Source organism: Dendropsophus ebraccatus, chromosome 11 (assembly GCF_027789765.1).
Source record: "Dendropsophus ebraccatus isolate aDenEbr1 chromosome 11, aDenEbr1.pat, whole genome shotgun sequence".
NCBI lineage: Eukaryota > Metazoa > Chordata > Amphibia > Anura > Hylidae > Dendropsophus > Dendropsophus ebraccatus.
This window is the reverse complement of record NC_091464.1, coordinates 2,821,133-2,832,415: the sequence shown is the minus strand read 5'-3', so window position 1 is coordinate 2,832,415 and position 11,283 is coordinate 2,821,133. Positions and strand designations below refer to the sequence as shown.

At 45.7% G+C, this 11,283-nt stretch overlaps 1 protein-coding gene across 1 annotated transcript in view; it reads left to right on the top strand.

The window, feature by feature from the left end:
* Window positions 1–4,425: 4,425 nt before the first annotated feature.
* The window catches only part of PRELP (proline and arginine rich end leucine rich repeat protein), a 58,782-nt gene continuing 51,924 nt past the window's right edge, over window positions 4,426–11,283 (top strand). Inside the window, exon 1 of the mRNA XM_069944404.1 lies at window positions 4,426–4,597. The gene's annotated coding sequence lies outside the window, so the exon portion shown is untranslated. The remainder of the gene's footprint in view (window positions 4,598–11,283) is intronic.

Genomic DNA, 11,283 nt, shown 5'->3' with positions numbered 1-11,283 from the left:
GAGACAGGAGGGGGAATTGCCCTCATAATAATGGGTGCTCCCCGCAGCAGAGAGAGAGACAGGAGCGGGGATCGCCCTCATAATAATGGGTGCTCCCCGCAGCAGAGACAGAGAGAGAGACAGGAGCGGGGATCGTCCTCATAATAATGGGTGCTCCCCGCAGCAGAGGCAGAGAGAGAGACAGGAGCGGGGATCGCCCTCATAATAATGGGTGCTCCCCGCAGCAGAGACAGAGAGAGACAGGAGCGGGGATCGTCCTCAAAATAATGGGTGCTCCCCGCAGCAGAGAGAGAGACAGGAGCGGGGATCGCCCTCATAATAATGGGTGCTCCCCGCAGCCGAGACAGAGACAGAGAGAGAGACAGGAGCGGGGATCGCCCTCATAATAATGGGTGCTCCCCGCAGCAGAGACAGAGAGAGACAGGAGGGGGAATTGCCCTCGTAATAATGGGTGCTCCCCACAGCAGAGACAGAGAGAGAGAGAGAGACAGGAGCGGGGATCGTCCTCATAATAATGGGTGCTCCCCGCAGCAGAGAGAGAGACAGGAGCGGGGATCGCCCTCATAATAATGGGTGCTCCCCACACCAGAGAGAGAGAGACAGGAGCGGGGATCACCCTCATAATAATGGGTGCTCCCCGCAGCAGAGACAGTGAGACAGGAGCGGGGATCACCCTCATAATAATGGGTGCTCCCCGCAGCAGAGAGAGAGAGAGACAGGAGGGGGAATTGCCCTCATAATAATGGGTGCTCCCCGCAGCAGAGACAGAGAGAGAGACAGGAGCGGGGATCGCCCTCATAATAATGGGTGCTCCCCGCACCAGAGAGAGAGAGAGAGAGACAGGAGCGGGGATCGCCCTCATAATAATGGGTGCTCCCCGCAGCAGAGACAGAGAGACAGGAGCGGGGATCACCCTCATAATAATGGGTGCTCCCAGCAGCAGAGACAGAGAGAGAGACAGGAGCGGGGATCGTCCTCATAATAATGGGTGCTCCCCGCAGCAGAGACAGAGATAGACAGGAGCGGGGATCGCCCTCATAATAATGGGTGCTCCCCCCAGCAGAGAGAGAGAGACAGGAGGGGGGATCGTCCTCATAATAATGGGTGCTCCCCGCAGCAGAGAGAGAGAGAGAGAGAGAGAGACAGGAGGGGGGATCGTCCTCATAATAATGGGTGCTCCCCACAGCAGAGACAGAGAGAGAGACAGGAGCGGGGATCGTCCTCATAATAATGGGTGCTCCCCGCAGCAGAGAGAGAGACAGGAGCGGGGATCACCCTCATAATAATGGGTGCTCCCCCCAGCAGAGAGAGAGAGAGAGAGAGACAGGAGGGGGGATCGTCCTCATAATAATGGGTGCTCCCCGCAGCAGAGAGAGAGAGAGAGACAGGAGCGGGGATCGTCCTCATAATAATGGGTGCTCCCCGCAGCAGAGAGAGAGAGACAGGAGCGGGGATCACCCTCATAATAATGGGTGCTCCCCGCAGCAGAGACAGAGAGAGAGACAGGAGCGGGGATCGCCCTCATAATAATGGGTGCTCCCCGCAGCAGAGAGAGAGAGAAATAGACAGGAGCGGGGATCGTCCTCATAATAATGGGTGCTCCCCGCAGCAGAGAGAGAGAGACAGGAGCGGGGACCGTCCTCATAATAATGGGTGCTCCCCGCAGCAGAGAGAGAGACAGGAACGGGGATCGTCCTCATAATAATGGGTGCTCCCCGCAGCAGAGACAGAGAGAGAGACAGGAGCGGGCGGCTGTTTAAACTTGCCGCACTTGCTTCTCCCTGCTGCACAGAACAGCTCCTCCAGCCTGCCCCAGCTCTCTGGACTCTGCTCTGGGCAGCCGGTGTCCATGCTTCAGTGTGGTGGGTGGCAGCACCTGGGGCAGGCTGGAGAAGCTGTTCCCCACAGCGGGGAGAAGCAAGGTTGGAGAGGCAAGTTCAAACAGCCGCCTGCTCCTGCCTCTTTTTCTGTCTCTGCTGAGGGGAACACACTCTAAAGGAGCAGGGATTCCCCTCATAATGACATGAATCCCCGCTCCTTTACAGTAGGTAGTGGTGCAAGATGCCTCGCTGTGGTGGGCCAGTACGATGGTATACATCTCGGGGGATGTAGGAGTCACTTGGGCACTTGTCATGGTAGCCTGGAGTGGTATTAGACCCACCCCGGACTGTTGGTCCCGCCATACACAGAAAGAAAGAATAGTCCAAGTGTACAGAGGTGTGTAGGTGCAGGTGCTGAAAGAGCAGACCAGAGTCCTGTGCTTTTTGGTAAAGAATAGAATACTTTACTTTAAATTAACGTAGTGCAAACCAAAAACAGTACAGGTAGTAACAGTGCCGTACAGGAGTACAGATCTTGCAGAAAACTTAGGTACTCATAGCTGCGGTAGAACACTGGCGCTTTCAGTAGAAAGGGGCTTTGTAGTAGAGAGGAGTTGCCAGAGGGACCCTGCCCAATGTAGTAAGTGTGCTCTGCTGGAACACGTGAAGTACAGAACAGGTGAAAAAGAATACTCCTACTCATGGATGGCTTGCTTTCTCTGACCACCTTATGCCCCCTAGTTGCCGTCTACTGTAGGTGGGTAGTACGAGCCCTAGTAGTTAGTTATTTGGGTATAGCAAACTTTTAGGATTACCCAGTTCTCCTGCACTGTGGGATACGTAGACCTTTCTCATGGTAGCTTTGTCCCACTGGGGTCAATTTGAGGTAACTGCCCTGCACGTTTTAGAGATTTTCTTGGCATAGGAAACGTGTTCCCTGTTAGGCTTCTCTCCCCTTTTTAGAACTTAGCACTGCATAGCTGTCTTAGGGTTTAGTAGAACTTTGTAACTGAGCTTCCTCTCACACATCCGTCGGCTTGGACCTCCAGCCACTAACTCCAGCCGCTAAAGCCAGGCCCTGGCTTATCTCCAGCAGAGACTGCTTTGTTTGCTTCCTCACACACTGAAGACAGAGGGTATGTGCACACTACGGAATCCCGACGGAAAATCCATTGTGGGTTCCACAGCTCGCGCCCACTTGCGGACTCTGGCGGCAGCGCGCATTTCTGCCCATGCTGTATTCTCCATTCTATGCATGGACGGATTCTGCCGTCCGTCCAAAGAATGAACAGGTTCATTCTTTGGAATGGCGTTGGAATCCGCCTGCGCAAAGAATGGAGTCAGGTGCACAGGTGGAGAAGCGCATGACCGGAGCCGCTCCACAATGGTACATGATCAGCTCCAAAATGGTACCTCATCTGCTCCACAATGGTACCTCATCCGCTCCACAATGGTACCTCATCCGCTCCACAATGGTACCGGAGCCGCTCCACAATGGTACCTCATCCGCTCCACAATGGTACCGGAGCCGCTCCACAATGGTACCGGAGCCGCTCCACAATGGTACCTCATCCGCTCCACAATGGTACCTCATCCGCTCCACAATGGTACCGGAGCCGCTCCACAATGGTACCTCATCCGCTCCACAATGGTACCTCATCCGCTCCACAATGGTAGCGGAGCTGCTCCACAATAGTACCGGAGCCGCTCCACAATGGTACCGGAGTCGCTCCACAATGGCACCGGAGCCGCTCCACAATAGTACCGGAGCCGCTCCACAATGGTACCTGATCCGCTCCACAATAGCACCGGCGCCGCTCCACAATGGTACCGGAGCCGCTCCACAATGGTACCTGATCCGCTCCACAATAGCACCGGCGCCGCTCCACAATGGCACCGGAGCTGCTCCACAATAGTACCGGAGCCGCTCCACAATAGCACCGGCGCCGCTCCACAATGGTACCGGAGCCGCTCCACAATGGCACCGGCGCCGCTCCACAACAGTATCGGAGTCGCTCCACAATGGTACCTGATCCGCTCCACAATAGCACCGGCGCCGCTCCACAATGGTACCTGATCCGCTCCACAATAGCACCGGCGCCGCTCCACAATGGTACCGGAGCCGCTCCACAATGGTACCTGATCCGCTCCACAATAGCACCGGCGCCGCTCCACAATGGCACCGGCACCGCTCCACAACAGTACCGGAGTCGCTCCACAATGGTACCTGATCTGCTCCACAATGGTACCGGAGTCGCTCCACAATGGTCCGTGCTAGGTGTGAGCTCTACAGCTTTTGCATTGTGGAGCAGGAGCTCTGGCCGTTCTTAGCCCAGGATCTGCTATAGGCGCAGTCTTTACCTCGCAGCTTGGTAGCTACAGAGCATTGCTGTCAGGATTTGCATTCTTCTGGTTTTGCTGTTTATAACGAGAAGATAAATGCAGCGCGCTGGGCCGGCTATAAAGACTTCTTTGTATCCCCCCTTTCCCCGGGGATTGGTTTCTGGCATTATCCCCTCCTTTACCCTCCTCTCTTCTTTTCCCCTTTTCGCTCTTGTCCTTCCTCCCCTGTCCGTCTCTCTTCCCCTCCCTCCCCTCTTGTATCTCCAAAAACTCTGAGATCCACTCACAGGGATCTGGACTCAAAAGAGCAAAAGAAAAGGAGGGAGGAGAGGAAGACGAGGAAACTGAAGAACTTCAAGTGACATCCAACTCTTTCCGTGGGGGGTAAATCCACCTGTATCACGCCGGCTCCCACCGTACCGGGCTCCTCACAGGTAAGAGGGTTGTCTGCTTTACAGATGTTAGGATTTGGCTGTGCTATGAGATGGCTCTGCAGGTTGTAGCTTGTTGCATGCTCTCCAGGTTGATGCATGCTCTGCAGTTTGTTGCATGCTCTGTAGGTTGTTGCATGTTCTTTATGTTCTAGTGTGCTCTGCAGGTGGATGCATGCTCTGCAGGTTGTGGCGTGCTCTGCAGGTTGTGGCGTGCTCTGCAGCTTGTGGCGTGCTCTGCAGGTTGTGGCTTGCTCTGCAGCTTGTGGCATGCTCTGCAGCTTGTGGCATGCTCTGCAGCTTGTGGCATGCTCTGCAGCTTGTGGCATGCTCTGCAGCTTGTGGCGTGCTCAGCAGGTGGATGCATGCTCTGCAGGTTGTGGCGTGCTCTGCAGGTTGTGGCTTGCTCTGCAGCTTGTGGCATGCTCTGCAGCTTGTGGCGTGCTCTGCAGCTTGTTGCATGCTCTCCAGGTTGATGCATGCTCTGCAGTTTGTTGCATGCTCTGTAGGTTGTCGCATGTTCTTTATGTTCTAGTGTGCTCTGCAGGTTGATGCATGCTCTGCAGGTTGTGGCGTGCTCTGCAGGTGGATGCATGCTCTGCAGGTTGTGGCGTGCTCTGCAGGTCGTGGCTTGCTCTGCAGGTTGATGCATGCTCTGCAGCTTGTGGCGTGCTCTGCAGCTTGTGGCGTGCTCTGCAGCTTGTGGCGTGCTCTGCAGGTTGATGCATGCTCTGCAGGTCGTGGCTTGCTCTGCAGGTTGATGCATGCTCTGCAGCTTGTGGCGTGCTCTGCAGCTTGTGGCGTGCTCTGCAGGTTGATGCATGCTCTGCAGCATGTGGCGTGCTCTGCAGCTTGTGGCGTGCTCTGCAGGTTGATGCATGCTCTGCAGGTCGTGGCTTGCTCTGCAGGTTGATGCATGCTCTGCAGCTTGTGGCGTGCTCTGCAGCTTGTGGCGTGCTCTGCAGGTTGATGCATGCTCTGCAGCTTGTGGCGTGCTCTGCAGGTTGATGCATGCTCTGCAGGTTGATGCATGCTCTGCAGCTTGTGGCGTGCTCTGCAGCTTGTGGCGTGCTCTGCAGGTTGATGCATGCTCTGCAGCTTGTGGCGTGCTCTGCAGCTTGTGGCGTGCTCTGCAGCTTGTGGCGTGCTCTGCATGTTCTTGCCTGCTCTGCTGAGAGGAGCCAAGCTGCGCTGTTAGGATACAAGTGTGTGTTTCTGATCATTACACATAGATGCCCGGATAGGTTCCCAGCAGTCCTATGTAACCTGCAGCCCCAACAGCTAAAACCAGAACCATTAATAGGAAACTGTACAAGGAAATTCTGAGTTCTACTTAGGAGTCAACTAAACAAGCCGTATACCCTACATAAGAAGCAATGGGAGAGTCCGCTGCGCTATATACTGCTCTGTGATATTACTATTATCATCCATAAGGAACAGAAAGGAAAGCTGCAATATAACCCATCATATACTGAATGTATTACATATGCTTCCTGGTATATAAAGAGGCATATAGTATATATATAAGTATATAGTGTATAGAGGCATATAGTATATATAAGTATACAGTATATAGAGGCATATAGTATATATAAGTGTACAGTATATAGAGGCATATAGTATATATAAGTGTACAGTATATAGAGGCATATAGTGTATATATAAGTATACAGTGTATATATAGAGGCATATAGTATATATAAGTATACAGTATATAGAGGCATATAGTATATATAAGTATACAGTGTATATATAGAGGCATATAGTATATATAAGTATACAGTATATAGAGGCATATAGTATATATAAGTGTATATATAGAGGCATATAGTATATATAAGTATACAGTATATAGAGGCATATAGTATATATAAGTATACAGTGTATATATAGAGGCATATAGTATATATAAGTATACAGTATATAGAGGCATATAGTATATATAAGTGTATATATAGAGGCATATAGTATATATAAGTGTACAGTATATAGAGGCATATAGTATATATAAGTATACAGTATATAGAGGCATATAGTATATATAAGTGTACAGTATATAGAGGCATATAGTATATATATAAGTATACAGTGTATAGAGGCATATAGTATATATAAGTATACAGTGTATATATAGAGGCATATAGTATATATAAGTATACAGTATATAGAGGCATATAGTATATATATAAGTATACAGTGTATAGAGGCATATAGTATATATAAGTATACAGTATATAGAGGCATATAGTGTATATATAAGTATACAGTGTATATATAGAGGCATGTAGTATATATAAGTATACAGTATATAGAGGCATATAGTATATATATAAGTATACAGTATATAGAGGCATATAGTATATATAAGTATACAGTATATAGAGGCATATAGTATATATAAGTGTACAGTATATAGAGGCATATAGTATATATAAGTATACAGTATATAGAGGCATATAGTATATATAAGTGTACAGTGTATATAAAGAGGCATATAGTATATATAAGTGTACAGTATATAGAGGCATATAGTATAAGTGTACAGTGTATATATAGAGGCATATAGTATATATAAATATACAGTATATAGAGGCATATAGTATATATAAGTATACAGTGTATATATAGAGGCATATAGTATATATAAGTATACAGTGTATATATAGAGGCATATAGTATATATAAGTATACAGTGTATATATAGAGGCATATAGTATATATAAGTATACAGTGTATATATAGAGGCATATAGTATATATAAGTATACAGTATATAGAGGCATATAGTATATATATAAGTATACAGTGTATAGAGGCATATAGTATATATAAGTATACAGTATATAGAGGCATATAGTGTATATATAAGTATACAGTGTATATATAGAGGCATATAGTATATATAAGTATACAGTATATAGAGGCATATAGTATATATATAAGTATACAGTATATAGAGGCATATAGTATATATAAGTGTACAGTATATAGAGGCATATAGTATATATAAGTATACAGTGTATATATAGAGGCATATAGTATATATAAGTATACAGTGTATAGAGGCATATAGTATATATAAGTGTACAGTATATAGAGGCATATAGTATATATAAGTATACAGTATATAGAGGCATATAGTATATATAAGTATACAGTATATAGAGGCATATAGTATATATAAGTGTACAGTATATAGAGGCATATAGTATATATAAGTATACAGTATATAGAGGCATATCGTATATATAAGTGTACAGTGTATATAAAGAGGCATATAGTATATATAAGTGTACAGTATATAGAGGCATATAGTATAAGTGTACAGTGTATATATAGAGGCATATAGTATATATAAATATACAGTATATAGAGGCATATAGTATATATAAGTATACAGTATATAGAGGCATATAGTATATTTAAGTGTACAGTGTATATATAGAGGCATATAGTATATATAAGTATACAGTATATAGAGGCATATAGTATATATAAGTGTACAGTGTATATAGAGGCATATAGTATATATAAGTGTATATATAGAGGCATATAGTATATTTAAGTGTACAGTGTATATATAGAGGCATATAGTATATATAAGTATACAGTATATAGAGGCATATACTATATATAAGTGTACAGTGTATATATAGAGGCATATAGTATATATAAGTATACAGTATATAGAGGCATATAGTATATATATAAGTATACAGTATATAGAGGCATATAGTATATATAAGTGTACAGTATATAGAGGCATATAGTATATATAAGTATACAGTGTATATATAGAGGCATATAGTATATATAAGTATACAGTATATAGAGGCATATAGTATATATAAGTGTACAGTGTATATAAGGAGGCATATAGTATATATAAGTATACAGTGTATATATAGAGGCATATAGTATATATAAGTAAACAGTATATATAGAGGCACACAGTATATATAAGTGTACAGTATATATATAAGCATATAGTGTATATATAAGTAGACAGTATATATAGAGGCACACAGTATATGTAAGTGTACAGTGTATATATAATACAGTATATATATAAATATATATGTATACAGTATACTTTGGAAAAAAACTAGAAACGAACACAACATTCTAAAGTGCAAAGTCTTTTAGACTTTGTGTGTGTATATATGTGTGTGTGTGTGTGTGTGTGTGTGTATATATTAGTGATGTCACGATACCAGAATTTTGAGTTCGATACCGATACTAACTTTTTTATTTCGATACTCAATACCAGTTCGATACTTAGTAAAGTATAAAAGAAAAAAAAAAAATGGTAGAAATATAATACCCCTGCACTATTACAGTGATACCAATTTTTGGCCTATTTTTATTTTATTGTGTTAAAAATAAAGTTAGTGATATCTGTCTAAGACAGCTCTGCTGCATCAGCTATCACTAAGACAGCTCTGCTGCATCCGATATCACTAAGACAGCTCTGCTACATCCGATATCACTAAGACAGCTCTGCTGCATCAGCTATCACTAAGACAGCTCTGCTGCATCCGATATCACTAAGACAGCTCTGCTGCATCAGCTATCACTAAGACAGCTCTGCTGCATCAGCTATCACTAAGACAGCTCTGCTACATCAGCTATCACTAAGACAGCTCTGCTGCATCAGCTATCACTAAGACAGCTCTGCTACATCAGCTATCACTAAGACAGCTCTGCTGCATCAGCTATCACTAAGACAGCTCTGCTGCATCAGCTATCACTAAGACAGCTCTGCTACATCAGCTATCACTAAGACAGCTCTGCTGCATCAGCTATCACTAAGACAGCTCTGCTACATCAGCTATCACTAAGACAGCTCTGCTACATCAGCTATCACTAAGACAGCTCTGCTGCATCAGCTATCACTAAGACAGCTCTGCTACATCAGCTATCACTAAGACAGCTCTGCTGCATCAGCTATCACTAAGACAGCTCTGCTGCATCAGCTATCACTAAGACAGCTCTGCTACATCAGCTATCACTAAGACAGCTCTGCTGCATCAGCTATCACTAAGACAGCTCTGCTACATCAGCTATCACTAAGACAGCTCTGCTGCATCCGATATCACTAAGACAGCTCTGCTACATCCGATATCACTAAGACAGCTCTGCTGCATCCGATATCACTAAGACAGCTCTGCTGCATCCGATATCACTAAGACAGCTCTGCTGCATCAGCTATCACTAAGACAGCTCTGCTGCATCAGCTATCACTAAGACAGCTCTGCTGCATCAGCTATCACTAAGACAGCTCTGCTGCATCAGCTATCACTAAGACAGCTCTGCTACATCAGCTATCACTAAGACAGCTCTGCTACATCAGCTATCACTAAGACAGCTCTGCTGCATCCGATATCACTAAGACAGCTCTGCTACATCCGATATCACTAAGACAGCTCTGCTGCATCCGATATCACTAAGACAGCTCTGCTGCATCCGATATCACTAAGACAGCTCTGCTGCATCCGATATCACTAAGACAGCTCTGCTGCATCAGCTATCACTAAGACAGCTCTGCTGCATCAGCTATCACTAAGACAGCTCTGCTGCATCAGCTATCACTAAGACAGCTCTGCTGCATCAGCTATCACTAAGACAGCTCTGCTGCATCAGCTATCACTAAGACAGCTCTGCTGCATCAGCTATCACTAAGACAGCTCTGCTGCATCAGCTATCACTAAGACAGCTCTGCTGCATCAGCTATCACTAAGACAGCTCTGCTGCATCAGCTATCACTAAGACAGCTCTGCTGCATCAGCTATCACTAAGACAGCTCTGCTGCATCAGCTATCACTAAGACAGCTCTGCTGCATCAGCTATCACTAAGACAGCTCTGCTGCATCAGCTATCACTAAGACAGCTCTGCTGCATCAGCTATCACTAAGACAGCTCTGCTGCATCAGCTATCACTAAGACAGCTCTGCTGCATCAGCTATCACTAAGACAGCTCTGCTGCATCAGCTATCACTAAGACAGCTCTGCTGCATCAGCTATCACTAAGACAGCTCTGCTGCATCAGCTATCACTAAGACAGCTCTGCTACATCCGATATCACTAAGACAGCTCTGCTACATCAGCTATCACTAAGACAGCTCTGCTGCATCAGCTATCACTAAGACAGCTCTGCTGCATCAGCTATCACTAAGACAGCTCTGCTACATCCGATATCACTAAGACAGCTCTGCTACATCAGATAACACTAAGACAGCTCTGCTACATCCGATATCACTAAGACAGCTCTGCTACATCCGATATCACTAAGACAGCTCTGCTACATCCGATATCACTAAGACAGCTCTGCTGCATCAGCTATCACTAAGACAGCTCTGCTGCATCAGCTATCACTAAGACAGCTCTGCTGCATCAGCTATCACTAAGACAGCTCTGCTGCATCAGCTATCACTAAGACAGCTCTGCTACATCAGCTATCACTAAGACAGCTCTGCTACATCAGATATCACTAAGACAGCTCTGCTACATCAGCTATCACTAAGACAGCTCTGCTACATCAGCTATCACTAAGACAGCTCTGCTACATCAGCTATCACTAAGACAGCTCTGCTACATCAGCTATCACTAAGACAGCTCTGCTGCATCAGCTATCACTAAGACAGCTCTGCTGCATCAGCTATCACTAAGACAGCTCTGCTGCATCAGCTA